Source organism: Thermobia domestica, chromosome 18 (assembly GCF_964235325.1).
Source record: "Thermobia domestica chromosome 18, izTheDome1.hap1.1, whole genome shotgun sequence".
NCBI classification, from domain to species: Eukaryota; Metazoa; Arthropoda; class Insecta; order Zygentoma; family Lepismatidae; genus Thermobia; species Thermobia domestica.
In genome coordinates, this window is record NC_137471.1 from 172529754 (window position 1) to 172551578 (window position 21825).

Genomic DNA, 21825 nt, shown 5'->3' on the forward strand with positions numbered 1-21825 from the left:
AAACCATTTGGCTGCGACACAAAACCGATAACACTGTAACTTCGTTATCACACAAAATCATCAATTAAACTCTCAAGCCTTCACTGGCTTTTACGAGAGGGCGGATACGCGTAACCTCAACGCTGCCGCTTATCATTTGTGAAACATCGGTATCCCTTGCCGGCAAAACAATTACATTAGAAAATATTGTCTGCAGGTACACGTAACGATTCTTCATTTTTCGCTATCTCTACACTGCATATTTCCTTTTCCTGGTTGTAATCGACTTTCTGGTTTATTTGGCACATATCTTTCACAACGTGAGCCGCCTCGAATTCAAGAGTATTTACGGTTTCTTCTCAGCCTTGCACCTCTTTGCACTGTTGTATTTTGTTGGTTTGCCTACACTCAATCTATGCCGTTCGCATGTATTCATAGAACACAGTGAGACCTTTCTTTCATTCCGCTACACTATTTTTAAACACAGCAGTAACTGAATCAACATGATTGGCCGCGTTAACTAATTCAGAGCGTACCTCAGTTAAGGAGTTATTGGCTACTTTGATATTATTACGTAAACTGTCTGCTTTGGCATTCAATTTGCTTTTTTCTACGCTTCCACATCGCTTCTGTTACAGTCTGTTGGAGTTCACCTACTGATTCATCTATTTTTTGCCCTAGACGTCCAATATTCATTACCATTTTTGAGCAATGGTTTCTAATTTTTTCTCTAATTCCTCTGTCAACATTGATTGAAATTGTTCTAAAACACTAGCCTCCATATTGATATGAATTACGTGCAACTAATTTAAAGTACAAAAATATAAATAACTGAGTTTAATACGAAAATAAGAAACATTAACTTAAAATATGAGACACTAAGAATTTTGATATTACGATCATTAACAACAAATCCTTCTTTTCACAACTCAGGTTTTACTTGCGAAGTGCTTCAATATAAAATTAACACAAATATAAACTAATACCATATACAAAACATTTTCTATAACTATTCTATCAGGCCTTGTTTCCATTTTGTACTAATACACAATAACACACTGAGCAAGGCCATGTCATAATATGTAAAAAAAAACAGTATGACGTGACAGTTTCAACACAATAACTGTGTCTCCATCAAACTTCCGCTCCTTCTGGCTGCTGGGATTTCGTCATCACTTGTATATACTGTCCGGAGATCAACTTTTAATTATACCCCGCCCCTTCATTAAAAAGTAACACTTGTGTGGCTTTCACTTTTTAGCTGCACACATGCTGAATTAAAAGTTTACATTTTTTTCCGCTGGATGCGTTCTGTTTTCTAATAATCCTTATTTTCCTTATTATTTTGTTTCTCTTTCTTTCATCTTCCTTTTCATTTCTTCTTCTTTAAGCAGAATCTCCCACTCCATATTTATCGAGAATCCTGCATTCCAGTTCTTCACCTTGCCTCCTGCCTTCATAATCACCCTTGCTTCATTCCATTTTCTCTCGAAGTTCTGTTTTCTACTTCTATGACCTCTGCTCCTTCTCACCCTATCCTGTCATTTGTATCTTTCTGGTGCTTGTATATCGCAATGTTGTCCATTTTCAAACTTACATCATCCTGGTGCTGTTTATTCCTTTTACTGCATTTTTTTGTTTCTCCTATGTAAATTTTTTTACACTCTGCGCATCCTACTCTATATATTACTACCCGTTGATCATTGTTCGCTATTGGTTTTCTCATTGTTCTTCTGACTACTTCAATTATTCTGCTTCGTCCTTTCCAGTACGTCCTAATTCCTGCTGTCCGAAGCATTCTCTATATGATCTCTGTTTCTTTGCACAGATATAGTGTTGAAACTGTCACGTGATACTGTTTTTTTTTTTTACATATTATCACATAGCTTTGCTCAGTGTGTTATTGTGTATTAGTATTAAAACATTTTCTCTTATTCATAAATGCACATGAAGGTACATGGTGTAAAACATGTATGTGTGTTCGTATACTGAATCAGCTTTTTGCCATCCTCTCACATCTACATAGCATTAAAAATCAACATGAAAATTTTTTATGAGCTACATTAATATCTCTGTCGCTCTCAAGGTAAAAACATATTTACTTAACTTACATGAAAAATCTACATTACTTATTTCAGGTTTTTATCTATCCCTCTGCTTTATTTTTAATTATTTGTGTCCGCGCAGGAGCTGATGGAAATTGACTGTCGACACTAGGCTAATCAGATTCAAAACTCAACACGTTATCTCTATAAACAGTTGTACGAAGGTCTCAAATATTCAGTAATAATAATAGTAATAATAATAGTATAGGTAACAAATTCCGTATTTGAACACATTGTATTAAAGGCTGTAAAATCGCCCGTAGCGTAAGCCATAAGTTACAAAATAGTTGGGATTGGAGAAAAGTGTCAGGACCAACAGCACATACCTTTTCGATACCTTCCTACAACTAGCTACATGTTATAACGGAAAGTTTCCCTACAACGAGCTAAATGTTATAACGGAAATTTTGAAGGTATATTTCGTGTAGAAAGTAGGGATTCTGAACTCGCAAGAGCCGTAAGAAACTTTGTTTTTAAGTAATGCTTATGCCGGCTAAGCTACAGAAGATGTCGAAGGAGTATCGGGAAAGGGGGTCCGTATCTTCATGAGACACCTTTACAGGTACTCAAATTTAAATGAAAGATTTCCGTTAATATTTCGTGTAGAATATATTCTACTGTACGTTTTCAAGAAAAGAACCGTAAAAAAAAGACCTGAATATAATTGAACACTAAAGCTTTTAATAAACTACCTTCCGAAATTTCCAGGTGTAATTATAAAAGCTTTCCTATAAAAATATATAAACAGACCATAATTCAGTGAGCTCTGAAACACAAACTAACAAAATAATGTATAAGATTCAGTCTACAGAGCAATTGTTGCTTAAAGAGTGGTATACACTATTTCGGGATTCGAAATAAGATGAAAAATATTTACAATACCTTTCGTCTCGCGTCGATTCTCATCTCCAAAGCATGACGATAGTGTAAGTTAACCTTGTCCCGTCTCGAATTAAAATGTTTCAATCCGATTTTGTTTGGTTTGTTTTAGAATCGAGATGAGAAATTAGTCTTTTCATTAACAACATTACACAAAACCGAATTATATATATATATATATATATATATATATATATATATATATATATATATATATATATATATCCTAATACCACGTTTTTGCTTGTAATGGTACGACCTCAGCGATAATAAGTTTTTAATTTTTAAATATTCTTGGAGATAATTATTATTACTAGTATTATTCCTGAAACTTTGATAGTTCAAGTGTTTAAAGAAACGAGTATTCAAATGTTTGAATGTAATGAAGCGTGTGTTATCGCCGATCTATCTCCATAAAAATTCCTAAAGTAAAAAAAAATGCTTGAAGTATATTCGATCGAAGAACCTTGAATTTACTGGTCAAGCGCCTAGACCGCTGAACCGCGATCACTACGCTGTAAATGATTCGTCTTTAGTCTTGTTACTTTAAGTTTCTCTGACTTAGCTTGGAAAGTTGTATGTAATTTTTTAATTCGTTTCAAAACGCCTTTCGTGTTCCTCTTATGATGATATAAGTAAATGATCTTCGGTACAGTATCTATTAATACGTTGAGTTGTTCTTCAACCTTTAGATCGCAAGTTTGCTTTTTCTCCACATGATAGACTTATGACCGCTACGATATAAATGTTAGGTCAGTTTGATATAGTGAAAGAAACTACAGCCACTTATTTTGAGACATTATTAATATGGAGACTTTTCAGTGGTACTCCATTTCATATTTCTACAATATTTAATGTAATAAAACAAATGAAGCGTAACTTTATCATGTAATATAGCGAATGATTACATTTTTTGTTGCTACTTAATCATTATCTCCATTCACATTTCCGTTTGTTGAATTTGTTACAGACGCGATAACATATTTGCTCTCCACGGAGAAGGGGATACGTTTACTACAATAAATGAAGCCATCTCTCATTCTTATGAGGAATCTGATACTTCGACGCAGTTTGGCAGAGGATTTCATCGACCACGTTGGACAGGAAATATGGTGACACAGGAAAGTGAAAAGCGTCATACGTACCAAAAGAGTGATAAACGCTTTAGTCAAGGCTCAACTATGTCAAGTGGTGAGTTAGTGCATACAGATGAAAAATCTCAGATATGTGGAGTATGTGGAAAGGAATTTAGAGTATGTTTAAGTTTGGCTACGCACATGGTAATTCATACAGGTGGAAAACTACACACATGCCAATGGTGTGGTAAAGCATTAAACCAACGTTCAACTTTGGCTACACACATGTTAATCCACACAGGAGGAAAATCTCACACATAGTGATGGGTAAATTCCCGAGCAGATATTTTTCGGGAAGATTCCCAAAATGGGAATTTATCCGAGAATTTATGTTCAATCAGATAGATAATTGATTTCTAATACTATATTATGATTTCAAAGTTGAATTAATTTTTATATCACAGCATATTATTACTGATGTCCACAGAGTATTCTTTAAAATATATATTCTGAACGGTAATATGTTACTTTATTAACACTTTATTATATTTAGAGTACACATAAAGGTATATTAATTTACAATATGTTCTATCAATTAATTATGTTTGAAAAAATTATATAGTAAGACCTAATACTTTTAAAGCACTAAACAGTTTAAATTTATATGTGTGGATTTGCTCAACTTGACATTATTACTGATATTATAAACACATTAAATTTATAAATATTATAAATCAATTAGATTGGATAAATGCTAGAAGCTACATTTCTAATCAATTTATCAACATTTGCGCATACGGATTTATGTTCACAAAATTTTCAAGATACTAACTTATCTTTATATTTTAGCACGTAACATTGCCATACACGACCTTTCATTCTACCTATTTCTCGAAATTCCATACGTTAATTCACATGTAAAAGAAGTTCGAGTACCTCTTCAGAAATTCGAGTCAGAGAGAGGAGACAGACCGACGTCTATTACTAATGGTAGTTCAGGGTTTATTAATACTACTTCGTTTCTATTTCCCAATAATTCTAAATTACTTTACAAATGGTTCCTTTTCATCATTTGTAAATTAGTACTTTGATAATTTTGGCTGTTCTTTAGCATTGGGGGTCAGATTTTGCACCTACCTTTTGCGATATTTTATTCCGATGCGATTGTTTTGTGGTTTCATACGTTAAATTACGTTACCAACATTAAATTCAGACAGCATTGCAGAGCGAGTGTTAGCGAATGAACGCGGGTTAGAGCCCCGCATGGCACGTTGTTTTCTATCTTCGTTACCACCAATTCACTTTCTTTTCTCACATAAATCACTTCTACTTACCTTTCCGTTTAGTATAAATCCCCTACTGCCCTAAAACAAATTGTGTTCGACACTTTCTTGACTACTGGAACATCACTATCAACCCATTTCTTCCGTAAATCATCCTACTTTTTGCTAGTTTTTGCCTCCCAATACTAAACAATTACCTTACTTTTTAGTGCAAATGGAAATGGAACTTAAAAACTCATATTATTAGTTATATAAAATACCGTCAAATAATTTTAAATTTTTTAACCTCCAAATTCTTTAAAACCTAGAAGTAAATCATAATATATTAAAATAAAGTAATTAGTAATTGGTTCTGATAATTTGGAAGATAAAGTAGAGAAATGAAAATAAATTCCTTTTCGTTAATTTATAGGCCAGGGAAAAAACCCGGGAATATTCACATTTTAAATTCCTTCCCACCGGGAATATTCCCACTGCCCATCACTAGATAAGCATATGAGTCTTTAAATTACCTTTCAAAGAAAATGCTTTTCCACACTGGACGCAATGATGTGATTTTTCACCTGTATGAGTAAGCATGTAATTACTTAAATGATGTTTTTTTACCAAACTTTTACCAAACTGAGTGCAAGAATGTGGTCTTTCACGTGTATGGGTAAATGTGTGCTTTATTAAACAGTTTCTGTCTCTAAACGCTTTTCCGCACTCAGGACAAGTATGTCCTCTGTTATTTTCATGTGTATGTTTTACATCCGTATTTACTGCACTAGGTTTTGACACGTCAAAATTTTCGTGGAGCGTCTTATTACAATTATAAGAACAGGTGATTTGTGACCTGAAAAATGTCAAATGTAAGTGTTTTGTATTTTCGAAACAACTTAAACAAACAAACAAACAAACAAAAAAAAAAAAAAAAGATACACATGGAGGCCAGTCTTTCTCACTAGAGATAATAATTACCATTCGAGAGAAGTACAGAAATTATAAATCAAAACATATGAGGTTAATTTAAGACGAATGCACTAAACGTATAAAAAGAAAGTATAGTTCAATATTAAAATGCTGTCTTTAGTCTTGCAATCAATACGAACTGAAAAAAAATCATTCTGTCTGACAGCATAGAAAGGTACTGTTAGGATATAAGTTTATTAATTGAATATTCATAATGCATAGACTCCTTTTGCATCTCGTCAACTACACATTTTTAAGAATATACCCACTTTCATAAAGAGTTTAGTTAAACTACCATATAACAAATACTTATGATTTGCTCAAGAACACTTTTGGTAAAGAGGGTAGATTATTTAGTTTCAGATTACGAATGTTCTATTCTAGTATCGTGGTTGAGCAAGTTATTCCACATACGATATATATTGTAGCATGAATATATAGTATGAATAGATTTCAGCGTACGATGTTCTCTATAGCACTCTTTAAAACTGAAAGAAACGTTATCCTTTCTTAATTAACTATCAGTTTAGATTGATTCTCTATTGTTGCGATCTCGGAACCGTTAGGAAAAAGAATGATTTATTGAGTGTTTGGGTAAAGTAGGGTCTTGTCTCGTAATAATGATTTTATATGTATATAGTACTATAAATAAATAGAAAAATTTAAATAAATCTGTTATAGAAAAATATAAATAAAGTCTGTATTTAGAGCTATTTGCCACTAGGAATTGCCATAGGATAGGTGATTATAATCTCTGTACGAAACGAATTTCCATATAGATTATACTACTTTTTGTGGAAAGTTAGTCTGATAGATGACTACCCTCTACTATTCTATTAGTTTCTATCCAAACCTAAGAGAAATGTATGAATGACTGAGTACAGTTTTCCGTGGTAGAATAAAGTCTTGGTCCGATAGCTAACATGTTCTTAGTCTGAAACCTGTCTCGGAAGCTGAAGTTTTTTTTTTTTAATTCAAATTTCCCCAGAACCTACCCAAGTCGGAGACATTTGACGGATTAAAAGGAGTTCTGCACCCTATTTAGACAACTGCCTAATGCGATCCTCACAGTTCGGAAACTTTTATTCTTCTTTTTCACAAAATCATAATTTTCGTCACAACACGTAAACTGAATCTCTGTTAATGTCGTCCGCTATGAACTTGCATAGCTTGGGATCAATCCTTCGACTGTGGAAGCTAAAAATAAGTGCTCTAGTAATGTGCTATCATAAGTATATAGGCTTGTTGTTAAAAGAGCCTCATTTTAAATTTCCCTCGGGTTAGGGGAGGAATATATTTTCGTTCAACATAAGAGTGTCACTCTGTTTTATTAGTGTATTATTATCCATTTCATCAAAAAATGTATTTATCAAAAATGTGGGGGAGAATTACACCCTACTATCCTGCACAAAATGACGCTCATGGAACATTTGCTTCCAATTACTAGGAAACAAATGAAATTACTCATTGAATAACACTAATTTCTCTTAGTAGTTTTTTTGAGCTCTGCGTTTGCATTAAAAACTTTGGGAAACACAAACAATACTGCCGAGAATGACGATTTTCATAGGTTTCGGAAGAAGCATCTTCCAAGCTTGATGTTATATGTAGTCTTTCAAGAAGGGAAAGAACACAGAAAATACCCTTTTATAAAGCTCAGAAAATATTTTGTGTGATTCTTTTCTTCAGGCTTTAAAAAGGCATTTCAGATCAAACGAAAAGAATGGTTTTTGAGCTATAAAACCTGTAACCGTGGTTTCTCCTTTTCCCGTCTGAATAAAAAGAGTACGGTACATTTCGTCACACATACTGCTTTAGACAAGGAGAGGAGGGAGAAGGGGGCGCGTTGGATTGAATACCAGGACCAGTTAGTCGACCCCGACCAGTGTTTCTGAATGCATAATTACAAGACGCACGAATTTGTTGGTAATTTGGACAAATTCTTTTGTAAACCTTTAATTGATTCAAACTGTACCTGAGGGCCGAACTCTCTAAAAGAAGCCTAAACAAAAGACTATGAACTGGACGCCTCGGCGCATAAACATGCAATAGAGAATACGATTGTTGCGTCTTCAGTGGTTTCATGTTTTGCAATTAAATATCCTACTAGTTCAAATGAATAAAGGCTAAAATTCTTTAACATACAAAATATTTACTTAACTGCAGATTAAATAAAATACACTAAAAAACTTTAAAAATATACATTGCTGCATTAAATACTCAATGGAATGCAGATACTGATATTATATATATATATATATATATATATATATATATATATATATATATATATATATATATATATATATATATATATATATAGGTTTCCATTACTTAGTAGATAATACAATTCCACAATCATAGATTAGCTCTGCATTAATTTTGTTTTGAGATGTTCTAAACAAGAACAAGAAGGAGATTAAGCCGTTGTAATGTTGGATATGATTCGACCTTTAAAGTTTATCTTTTGGGATATTCCTACGGTGAGACACTCCCAATGCTACAATTTAACATAGTTTGCACGTACATTTCTAATATGAGTCGACGTGTTGTCGATTTACATGTAATTATTTATTTTCCGATAATAGTTGGCAAGAGAGTATACAACGTTGTACTAAAGTAGGTGCTGATTCATCTTACAGTGGAAAGGAAATTAACAAGTTCCTTCTGGTCTATTGTAAGATGGGTTTTCAAACTCAGTCGAAGGTTGATGAGATAGATCATTTAACTATTATTGGTTCTTGAAACTACTTTAGTGGGAAAAGTGATCAACAGGAAGTTAAGGCAACGAATAGAAAAGTTAATAGATTATATATAAAAAAATATTAGCAAAGTGAAAAAATGAATTAATGAACAGAAGCATTAGTGAAGTATTGTTACTAACTAATGATAAACGCTACATTTAGCGAGAGATCCCGAAAATCGTAAATATGCTTTTAGTGATCCAAATTCAGGCTAGAAATGTGATGTTGGCATAATGGAGCTAAAAAAAAGTTTAAAGTTATTCTTGTGTTCTCGCCAGTGTACTGTTCGCTTTTGGAGGATTTTGAAGCCCAAATTCCAGAAAATAATAATTCAGCATTATTTCTGTTCCATAAAAGTTGAATGCAAAAACATTAACTCCTTACCGCATGCCGTGCCATATATGGCACATACCCTTTATTCACTTTATCTTTTGCCTGATTTTTCAAAGGAACCAAATGACTGTTTTGTCTGCTGTGTGAGATATTGACATGTATGAATAAGATATTTTGGTGTCAACTGGCATGATCTTTGAGAGTTGTGTGTATGTCATACATGACACGTATTTCTCTACGGAATTAGGTGAAAAATTTAAAATTCAAGTTTTAATTCATTTTTCAAGTTTCCATATGAGCATTTCCAATAGATTTTTTTTTCGAAAAAAAAGAAAATCATGCAGATAGGGGGTATAGTATCAGACGTTACTCCCACGTTGTTGGATACTAGTAGGAAATTAGATGACTAGCTTATGAGTAAGACTCCGATAGTTTCAGTTTGCTCCCCGAAACTTTGTGGGCTAGGCAGTTTCGTCTGTAACTGACCCTACATTTATACTTTTCAGCTTTGTTTTATGTGTCTGCAGTCAAAGCGCAAGACCACATCTCATAATGCAATGGCTGCCATTAACAAAAATTGATATAAGTAATGATCCACAGCAATTTAGAGTCATCATGACAACTTGTACAACTATCTTTTTTCGTCATTCTAGTTGGACTACAGATTATTTCTTTTTCAAAGCGACTCTAAACGTGGCCTAAATAAAAGTACGCAAACTTCATTACCAGTTACGATTTCCTCCGCGTCAAACATTTATTCGAAAATTGGAAAGTCAAGAAATTTGATGTTTGTATGAAACCAAAATCTCTATATTCATTCATTCATTCATTCTTTCTATTCATCCATGTCGTACATTATTGGTCATAGACGAGTACTTGTCAAATAATAAGATATTTCAATATAATTGATATTACATTATTTTACAAACTAATAATAAGACATTTCAATATAATTGATATTACATTATTTTACAAACTATCACCCAAGTATTCATTAATATGATCATACATTTTGTTTCACAAAAAATTAAATAGTTCATTTTTGAAGTCCCGTATGTTTTTGATATCTTTCAAATAACTTGGGAGCTTACTAAACAACTTAGCGGACATAGGAAGAACACTTTTTTTAGTGCACGCATAGTTTTGGTATGCTGTGAATATGTTATTCTTTTCTTGTGCGTTGTATAAATATACATCGTCAACATGAAGAAAACTACTTTCATTTCTCTTTACATATATGATACTTTTGTATATGTACAGACAAGGCACAGATAAAATTTTATTTGACTGAAAGATCCTTTTGCATGAGGACCTTAGTGATAGATTAAAAATAGATCTTATTGCCTTTTTCTGTAGACGAAATGTAGTAAAACTGAAATTGGAGGCTCCCCAGAAAATTATTACATAATTTAACAACGATTGAAACTTACCATAGTACAACAACAGCAAAGTTTCTTTGACACTGAACCACGTAGTCACGTTGCATTATTTAACGTTAAACCACATTTGTTTATGAAATTGTCACCAGCTAATACCACTTCATTTAAACACTTCACCGTTGTTGAACATTCCTCTATTTTAATCACAGAAAGTTGAAATATCTATCAGTTCACAAACCAAAATTGAATTTGCTGAAATTTTGCGCATGCAAAACGAATTAATGGAAGGTAGGAAACGGACATTGGTTCACCAGGTTCAGTTTGTTTTTAATCTTAACATTTCAAACACGCTGACTCTCCTGCGCAACATTAACGGATGTAGATCTTACCTACAGAAATTGAATCAACAGCCTACACTTACAATCTAATACTTCTATTCTGGAAGCTCATTTATCTGTTGCAGGAAATTTTACTTTGTGCTTCCTGTGCAAATATGTTTCACCAATCACAATTCACTGTAAAAGACTTTCCTGAAAACGATGCTTTACATTTCACATAAATTTAATTCAACGATATTGATTTCCAAAGATCTGTATTCGCACCACACTTTATGGGATTCCATTCGCATGAACGATAGTTTATATTAGCTAACTTACTTCCTGAGTTGAATAAGATGCTCATTGTTAACGAAGACGGTATTTCTGACTTTTCAGTGTGCAAAGCACAACTCAAGTACTGATCCATCTATGCACAATATGAACGTCTCTCGCTTATTTACAAGTGATTATAGACAAAGGGATTTGATGAGTATAGAAAATTTTTAGGTCGAGAAGGAGCCTTTGTGATAAGAGTCAGGTAAACGACAGCGATCTTGCTATCCGAAATAACGAATTAGGCTCAAAAAGTTTGAATGGCATGGGTTCATGCGATAATGGAAATTTATCGGTGTTAATCAGATTTAACTCTAATAATTATGCAATTATAATAACGTGAATATCACTCAGATTATCTCTTACAAAAAAATAAGTTTAATGTGCTGGCCGTGTTGCTTTACGCATGTTTGTAGACGTGTCTCCCAAGCTGAATGAACATGGAGCAATATCTCAGGTGTGATTTATGCACACGCATCCTGTATCTTTCACTTGCTGACGTCGACCAGGAAATTCGCCTCGGAATATTGACGAACTTGCAGACAATATTGAGGTGGCGCCCTATCATGTTGGTAAAATAGGAGAAAACTGCTGCATCGAGCACGCGCTGAGGGTAGAATGAGTTTTTTATAACGTTTCCCAGTAACGCTCTGCAGTTAAGATGGCAGTGGGATACCAAATGTGCTAATAATAAGTACATCTTACATCCGTGGCCACAATGCAATTTTCCTCACAACAGCCATTTTACACGGACCTGTCCAGTTTGGGTTATCTGGAGACCAGAACTGTAGATTTAGTTTGTTTACCACTCCTGTACACGAAAATTTACTTCATCGATGTGTAAAATTAGTATTGCCAAATTGGGTCCCTTTCGCAATTGTAACACTACCCACTCACAAAATTACACCCCCCAATCTCAGTCATCCTCTGAAAGACTTACAGGTGAAGCCTGTAAAACTGCCACTTATGCGTCAGTAACACCTTGCAAATGGGAGTTTGACTTACGTAGCATTCCAGTGATAATTTACGTGGGCTGCCGTATGGAAATTTAACAAACGATGCTATGTGTCTTCGGCAGTTGCTCTTTTGGGCCGACTTAATAGTGGCTGAAAATGAAATAAAATCTGTGAATTCTACGTCCCATGAATATCCGGAATGGACTCAAAGAGAAAGCTGATCGCGCCTGTCGGTAGCTATACGTATCTCTTCGAATTTGTTCAGTAACTGTGTTACTAGAACGTACGGAACTACAGCATGTCCAATGCCTTTTGCAATCACGAGCCACAGCACGGGTACTTCTTTCGGCTCACACTTAGATGGGGTCATGTTTGGCTAATAGTGTAGTTCAGCACCTGGATAAAAATGTGAGTTGCACGTGATTATAATCTTAAAGTTATTAGTTATATAAAATATGATTATACAATTTGCTTTCTCTTTATAAAATTTTATTCCTTTCATATATCTCATGAAAAATTTCAAAATTTTTAGCGACATTCAAAATGGACAGCAAAATAGTAGCCGTTTACTTTACAAGCACCACAAAAATTTCCTCTTAGCCTAATGTGTCACTACACTAACAAATTCTGCGTATCTAAACAAGCGCTCATTTTCTAACGGAGGGTATGGGACTTTAGAATAACTCTGTGTACAGAGTATATTTCGAAACCTTACGAGCCAAGAATTCAGAAAAATTTCAATTATTGTATTACTAAGTTACCAAATATTGGTCCCTTTCTTCCTTGTGAATTCGTCGGAACGAAGGCTGCTTGTAAAATGGAATATATGGAACTACAATCGGGCATGTATAATCTAGTGCGGATTATGTAGATAATAGAATAGCACAAGCTTCGCCTATAAGAGTCCCTCTTCTTCTCTTTATAAATAATATCGACGGAACTAGGCGTTGAAATGCGTCACTAATAAAATTAAATTCTTAAAACAGTAAAAAGCTTGTACGATAACTACCTGATGTAGCAAGACTATAATATATGTGAAATAATACTAAAAGTATAGGATAACAAAATGTAGAGACATACGCGCACTAAAGACTACACTTAATTAGTAAATATGGAGTTAATCATGAGAAATTAAAAAAAAAGCAGTATTACCAAGGATTTTCGAAGCGCATTTGATAGATAGTTAAAATTTTTTCAACATGTAAATCGTATTACAAAAGAAGAAAGGTAACCAAAAATTTTATTTTTATTCATTGAACTGTATTTTGAATACATCGCACATGTATTAATAAAATTTAATCATAAGATATAGATCTATAATATGAGGTAGCATTTCTATTACTTAGACAAAGAAAAAAGATATGTACAAAAAGGTATCGTTAAATTATCCTGTTTCGCATTGGAAAATGATTATTATTCAAATAAATACTAGCATTGCAAGAAGTAGTGAGAATCAGTAAGCCTAAGTACTTGAAAGATTTTATTTATTCTTAAAAAGTACTAAATAATATATATTATAGTAAATACCGTTTAAATTAAACAGGATACAAACTATAAATTATGGAATTAAGAGTTTAATAGCTTTTTCTTCAAGCGAAAAATTTTCAATCGAGAATATTTTCGTGAGAATCTATTACGTGCAGCAAGAGGACTCTTTTCTTTTATCTTTTTGTTTTGTTTGTTTGTTTTTGGTAGCAAGACCATTACGAAAGCTATTTCTTGCCGCTGAAAACGCGTCACTTTTTGTAGAGTGTCCACAATACTCACCAAGTAGACAACGTTTACGAGTACCTATTAATATTAATCTGGGTTTAGAGGTAAGAATTTAGCATTCATCAAATTTTCACAGTTGTTAGTGTGATTGACATTTTTAATGCAATGCGAATTTCAGTATAAATATTTGAACTATTGTCTTTAATTATCATATTAATTTTGATTTTGTTCTGTATTTTTTATTCTTTGCTTCTTTCTTGTTTACTGCTTTAGCTTTTTCAAGACCAGCATAATTTACATACGAAAATTTTCATTTCATTATTTTGCTATTATTATTTTCAATTTACGCTATTTGGAAGGCTTATTACGGTTAATTTATATTAATATTGTTAGTACTATTTAAGCATCGTGACTGAAACGCATAGAAGGGTAACACATGCTCCTATTAAATGTCAATCAAATAATTACGAGGGATAATCCAAAAATCAATATAAAATTATGAAAAAATTATTTTACTGTTACACTCTCCCTGCGGTTATATTTCTCCTATATAGACTGCACGTTTACATTATAATGGAATAGTATTACTGGAAACTTAGTGGCTCTGCATCAGTGCATTCTAAATTAGCGAAAATCGAATGGCGAATTTCTGCAATATAGAACCTTGTATCTAAACGACCATGCTTATAAATTACCCAAAAATTAAAAAGAAAAACCTTTTTTTTTTTCAAAATACGATCCACAACATACAGAACGAAAGAAGAGAAAAACCTTACCTTTCAAGTTCAGATGTATCTTTTTCACGTTCTATCAAGTTACTTAAAAAAGAAAAAGGCGATTTTACAGTTGTGGTGGAACCTTCATTTTTCGCTTCATCAATGGAAACAGTTAAATTTGTATCATTGTCTTTGATTTTAGGCTCAGACTTTATTTCAGTAAGTAGTTCTGTGGTCCGGGAACATGTAACACTTTGACCTAATATCGGATTCTCTCTCCGGATTACTGTGAACTTCGTTTCTTCATTATTCCCAAATCTCACAAAAATTTCTTCACCTGAATTTTCATCAGGAGATTTGCTTATCTCCGCTTCGTTGACTACCTCAGACAACATAGAAATTAATTCAGTAATTTTATGTTCGTCTTCCATCATAATAGTTGTCACAGGTACTTTATCACAATGTATCTAATTATCTTCAACTCCGTAATTAGTAGAGTGTAAGCCATGTGGTGTTTCCAAAAATAAATCGAAACTTTCCCTTCAAAAACCTTTAAAAAACACAAAAGAAGATGAAAACATGAATAGTTTGTATACAATAATGGCTAAAGAAAACAGAATAATAAATTGAAGGTAAAATATACCTAATTATTGGCCTTACGAAATACGTATATGGATATATTTAAAAATTGATAATTCAATAATACATAATATATTAAGATACGTATTTATTCGAACATAAGTAGCGAGAACAAATTTCTGTACATCGCCGGGAGACATTTAATAACTACAAGAAATGCTTAAGTTTCTAACTCTTTCTGCTTAATTATAATGCCAGGCCCGTTGATTTAACGTATATAACCGGTATGAAATAATGCAATGTTTAAGAGTGATTACCTAATATATTTCATGCAGTTTGGTGTTAAGAGATACCATACGGAAATTAATTAAATAATAAGCATGTCAATTTTTAATCATATATAAAATAAAAATAAAATGTAGAAATTGAAACACTAGCCATAAAAGCTCGATATACGGTAAGTAGCAGTTGTTAAGAAATCACAGATTCCAGCTAATAGTGCGGCGAAAACATTTTGAATGTAATTTCGAGACAATATAACAGGTTGTATTAAACAAAATTACAAATTTCCAGAGATATGTTTTGAAAATTAGTAAGTTGAGAATAATCCAAATATATGTTTTAATAAGCTACATGCAGGAACGAAACGAACTATGGTGCGTTGAAAATTATTTACTGAAGTAAGTAAAGATAAATATTTCTTTGTAATCCAGGATGAGACAAAAAAAATGGAGGTAGGAAATCTCAGTACGTGTTACTTGAGCGTGTGTTGGACGTGATATTACCTCCACAAATTTTTATGCACCTTAACTGTTTAGATTTCCACATAAGCCCGTTTTGTAGACGAACTTAGGTAATTTCGTCACCGGAATTTTCATCGGGGCAATTTTCTCACAAAAATTAGTATGTAGAAAATTTTGTCATGGTCATTTTTTCACCTTCGTTGAACTATGTAGATACAAAGTAAACGACCAAAACATCTATTATTATCTTAACTAAAGTTGGGAAACAACTTAGTTTGTGTTCGACTCTTGAAAATCGAAGTTAAGGATACTCGACATAAGAACAAATAGCAGTAAAAGAACATAATGTCAGCTTCAGCAAATGCTAAAAGCACAGGCAAAATGGTCCGCTAATGGATTTATATATATATATATATATATATATATATCACTATTTACAAATATTAAGTTTTGCCAATATCAAAATTTCAGAACAGAAAATAGCAAACAAAATATAACTTATTATAATTCAATAACTGCTTTACATGTTCATATTTTACTATCTACGACATTATAGGAAACAACAAGCAAAACTTTTTTCAAACATTTAGTTCTTGTGTTTATACTTTATACACAAAGACTGGAGCCGTTTCTGCAAAATCTGAAATACACTTTTAGTTTTCTGTTTTGGTGATTGACCCACAGCATCTTGATGGAACACAGTTGAAACCTCTGCTTCAACTTGTTGAATTCTATGAATACTTCAATATCCAGAAGTTCTTTTACAGCCTGCATTTCCGCTATATCGAATCCATAACCACTGTTACAGGGTCCGGATATTCACTAAGTTCACTGTACTGATGCACCACCTCACGAAATATGAATTCATATGATTTTTCATATGAATTTTATGTCTTGCTCTGCATTAGGGCGTATACCTAGTAAAATATGTTCCACCTCAAATAACATTTACTTTGTTTTTCTTTTTTTTTGGAGCCATTGAAAAGCTGCCCTCCGACATCCATGTTTCACTTCTCAATAACTCGTTAAGTTTATATTTAAGAGAAACTTCCAGAAATATTTATACTTTTTCCTTTTTATAAATTTGTTTTCTTCACGTATATCCAACAACAATTTGCCATTGTTTATTAGAGTTGAAATATAATATTCTTCTTTGAATAGCTCCTAAAAAAAGCTAACTCTTATCACGTGACAGTTAACGTTGAGGAAGGTCGAAGAGTTTGAGCTCAGAAAACGGTACAAGAACGATGCAAATTTTCGTCTAGTTTCGGGAAAATGAAGGAAATGGCACAGACCCAAAATCAGTTACAGAGGCTAGGGAGGCCATGAATAAGTTAGGGGGGGGCATTCATTACAAAACTCTTACAAATATCTAAATCGTGCTTTCAGTATTGATGATAGCAATTTGTATTGAGGTGTGAAGGGGCCACGAAAACTTTAGGGTTCCAGGCCCCTCTAGTTCTTTCTAGTTGCGGGCCCGGATAGGCATATCTATCCATATTTGTTTGCTATTTTCTATTTTGAAATGTTGATATTGGCGGAACTTAATATTTGTAAATAGTGATATATAAACCTATTAGTTTTCCATGTTGACTATGCTTTTAACATATGCTGAAGCTGGAACTATTTTCTTCTACTGGTGCTGAAGCTGGAACTATTTTCTCCTGCGTCGAGTGCCCGAAACTTCGATTTTAGAGTGGTCAATACCAACCGAATTGTTTTCCAAGTTTGATTAAAATAACGTAAGCTGTTTTGGTCATTTATTTTGCCTCTATTTAGTTCAACAAAGCGGAAAAAATAACCGTGAAAAAATTTACTATATGATAATATTTCTGTGATATAATTACAGGAAACTTGTCTCAAATATATATAAAATATTTAACTATCTATTTAATACTAATATTACTACTACTAATAATAATACATTTTGATTGTGCAGCGTAGTTTTGGTTCAGCTGAAGATTAAGGAAAGCCATTTGAAAACCTATTTCGAGAGCATTCATTGTACTTGTATTATATTCTAAAAGACACTGCTGATGAAATTATCGTGACAAAATTTTCAGTGAGGAAATTACGTATATAGTAATATTTTTGTGACAAAATTGCCGGTGGCGAATTTCCCGAGGACGAAATTGCCACCGCCATTTGTAGACATCTCCTGAATAATTATGCTGCCTGGGAATGAGATTAAAACAAAAAACGAACACTACCCTACTAGAAGTACCAACCAAGGAGCGAATCTAAAGTTCTAAAGCATGAATGTCGCATATCCGATGTTGGTAGCGTCGATAATATTTCCCGTCACAAATTATTTCTCGATTTTGGGGCTTCTACGATGTTTTACTTCGAAAGCATTCTTTAAATTGTAATATTTTTTTGCAAAAAATAAAGTAAAAAGTATTATTACGTAATCATATATCGAGAATATGTCTTACACACATAATTACGTCATTCTAAATACTTTACACTGGAAGAATATTAGTTACTCAAAACGTGAAAAGCGATTGATATTGCCAACCCTACTCAACCCATTCTTTCCATTAAATTTTCTCAATAAAAATTCAAAATCAAATATTTATATAAAATCAAAATTTTGTTTTATCCCACGGTAGTCGTCTTTAGACTAGCAGGGACGGATCAGTTAATACAAGTACATCCTGAAATAATCGATGGAACAAGAATCTGGAAAGAAAGGAGAAAGTACGCAGAAAACCCAAGAAACTCGCGTAGAGGGGTCAGAAAACCAAGGAACCCTCTCATAGCAAACGAACCATCTAAAATTGGGACACAATGTTCCCAGCGCGACACTTCAATCTATTCTGTAAAATCATTCGCTTATATATCAATTTAACATACATACTTGAGAATGTAATTCAAAACGGACACAAATACTCTATAAGATTATAACTGCTCCTTGTTTGTTTATAATATTTATAACTTCTCAAATAGTGACACTCTAACCGAAATATGTTTTCACGTTTGATTGCTTCTAAAGCAAAGTAATTTATGCGATTATTCTTTTTCAGCACCAGGAAATAGAATAACTGTAAATCCTAGACTTACAATCATGTGGCTATCGAGGAACGAACCCTGGAACAGAAGATGTTCTAGAACGTCATTTATCAAATTGGAAATTTTAAAGTGTCCATAAAGTTCCGCAAGTCTACTGATTTTACTGATCCCTGTCAGAGTTGTTCGCTTTAAGCCTTTGGAGACTTTTGATAAACATCTCTACCATGGCGTCATCTTTGGAATTTGCTTTATAAATCTCTAGTAAAGCATTTCACACTTGGTTTTTCCAGAAATTCAAGCTTGGAAGCATCAAAAAACATGTTTTACGGTCATTTTGCAGTCATGCGTGCGATGCTTGAGGGTAGTGACGTCACATTGAAGGAAAAACTGGTAAATTTTAGAGGATTTTTTTAAAAAATCCTGACACATCCCTACTAGTTTTAGGATAACGGTCTGTAATGCGGTTGTGTTCCTAATAAAGCAAGGTTTCGAATTGCACTATTCAAATTTCGCTATTGTGTACCAGAAGTGAGATAATCGCGTCGTAATTGAAAAAAAAAATATTTTTCTTTTCCAAATTTTTCCCTTGTGTACACAATAGGAACATGCAAGTGCTACCATTTGAAAGCTTTAACATTCCAAAGAGAACTGGGTGCGATTCATTTTAGGATAGAGGTGTCAAAAAATTTTCGAATTTTTGAATGTTTCCCAAATTTACACATTTTCAGACAATTAGTTTAGTAAAGTATATAAAGTATTATCACTATTTATCCTAGAATCATGAATAGTATCTCGTTGTCTTTGGAATCAATGTCCCTGTCTAACGATACCACTCCCATACTGGTGTCATGTGCCTGAGGAGAGAAACTTCCCTCCAAATTGGAATTTTGTAACAAAAATCACTATTTGGCAAGTTTGGGCCTCTCCGAGCCCAACACTCCCTTCACCGCCCTCATGTTAATGCTCGTATCTCTAAATCACCTAAAATATACTACATAGTGTGTGTAATATCTGTGCAAAACACCGATCTAATATCTTGAAAACTAAGGGCGAGAAAAATTATTAACTCATATGGAAAGAATATCCCATTCTACCCTACATCATAAAATATAACAAGTTATTATATAAAAAAAATTCCCGACAGATCGCTTTTTATCCGAGGATTATGAATCGTACTTCTTTCTCTAGAATGAATGACCCTTTCTAACGGTACAACTGCCATATATGTACCAGGGGAGAGTATCATGTACCTGAAAAGAGAAAGTTCCCTCCAAAAAGGAAGTTTATAAGAAAAAAGTCACTATTTCCAAGTTTGGGTTCCTCTGAGCAAAACTGTTTTAACACTCTTATCTCAAAATCACTTAAAACGTACTACCTAGTATATAACAATACCTAGGTAATGAGGTACGATTCATGACTATCGGATAAAAAGCGATGTCAGGAAATTTTTATATAATATCATGTCTCATTTTATAACGTAAGGTAGAGTGAGATATTCTTTCCGTATGGGTTAATATTTTTTCCATCCCTCAGTTTTCAAGAAGAGATTGATATTTTGCAGATATTACATAAACTATGCAGTATGTTTTAGGTGGTTTTGACATACGAGCGTTAACACAGGGGGCGGTGAGAGGAGCCGAAACTAAAAACAATCTGCAAAAACCACTTTTTTTGGCAGGGGGAATTTTCTCGTTTCACGTACACGTTAACGACATGCGAGTGTTACCGCTCGAAAGACTGATTCATTTCGAAGATGTGGTACGATTCATGTTCCTACAATGAGTAGTCTTTATGCTGAAGCTGACTAAATAAATAAATAGAGACTGAAAAGTATTATCCGAGGAAAATTGGTAAATCGGCTAGAGCATCAAGACTTATTCTTCGGTGCATTTTTAGTACGTCATTCTCTCCACAATGAAACAAACTTTTTGGTACCATTCCCATGTTCGTATCGTGTACCTCAGGGAAGATATTCGTGATAAACGAGGCAACTCTTTTTCATTTCCACTTTTTTTTTCCATTTGGCGAGAATTTCCTGCCTTGCGTACACAATAGGGAAATTTAACTATAATGTTTGAAACTCTGCCTCATTTCGAACAAAACGCAGTAGGAATCATGATCCTACGATAAATAGTCTCAACGCAATAGCTGGTTGACTGAAAGTCTAAAATTTAGCTTAAAAAGTGAGTCTCAAAGAGATAAATCTAACATGAAAAAAAATCATTGTTAGGTTTCATCCCGGCATTTGCCTAGTGTGAATGAGGTGAAACCTCATTCAAGATGGCTGGCCTCATAAAATTGTTACATTTTTTTACCGAGTTTCCTGAACGGGAATCGAACCCGGGACCTCTCGCACCAAAGGCAAGAACGTTAGCGACTACGCCACGAGTCATGTTTTTGTTTGAGTGTGTTTGCGAGAAATGCAAGAAATCCGTCACACTTGAGTCGTATCGGGCGCATCAATAGCCAGGAGCTTATCTTTTGTCCTGTTCACTCTTTCCCGATGGTCCAGCTTCCGATCAAAATGGTCTCCTTTTCCCAGTCACAAGGAATTGTGACTGCATTGTTGGAAAGAGCAGAATTTAAAGGGTGTATGTGTGAGTTAGCTGATCGCTGGAAAAAGCAAGTAAGAACACGTCAACAAAAAATAACATCTAAGACCATCTTGCGAAATCTCTCTAAATATCAATCAAGACTTCTGATCCCATATTACAATATCTACTTTTT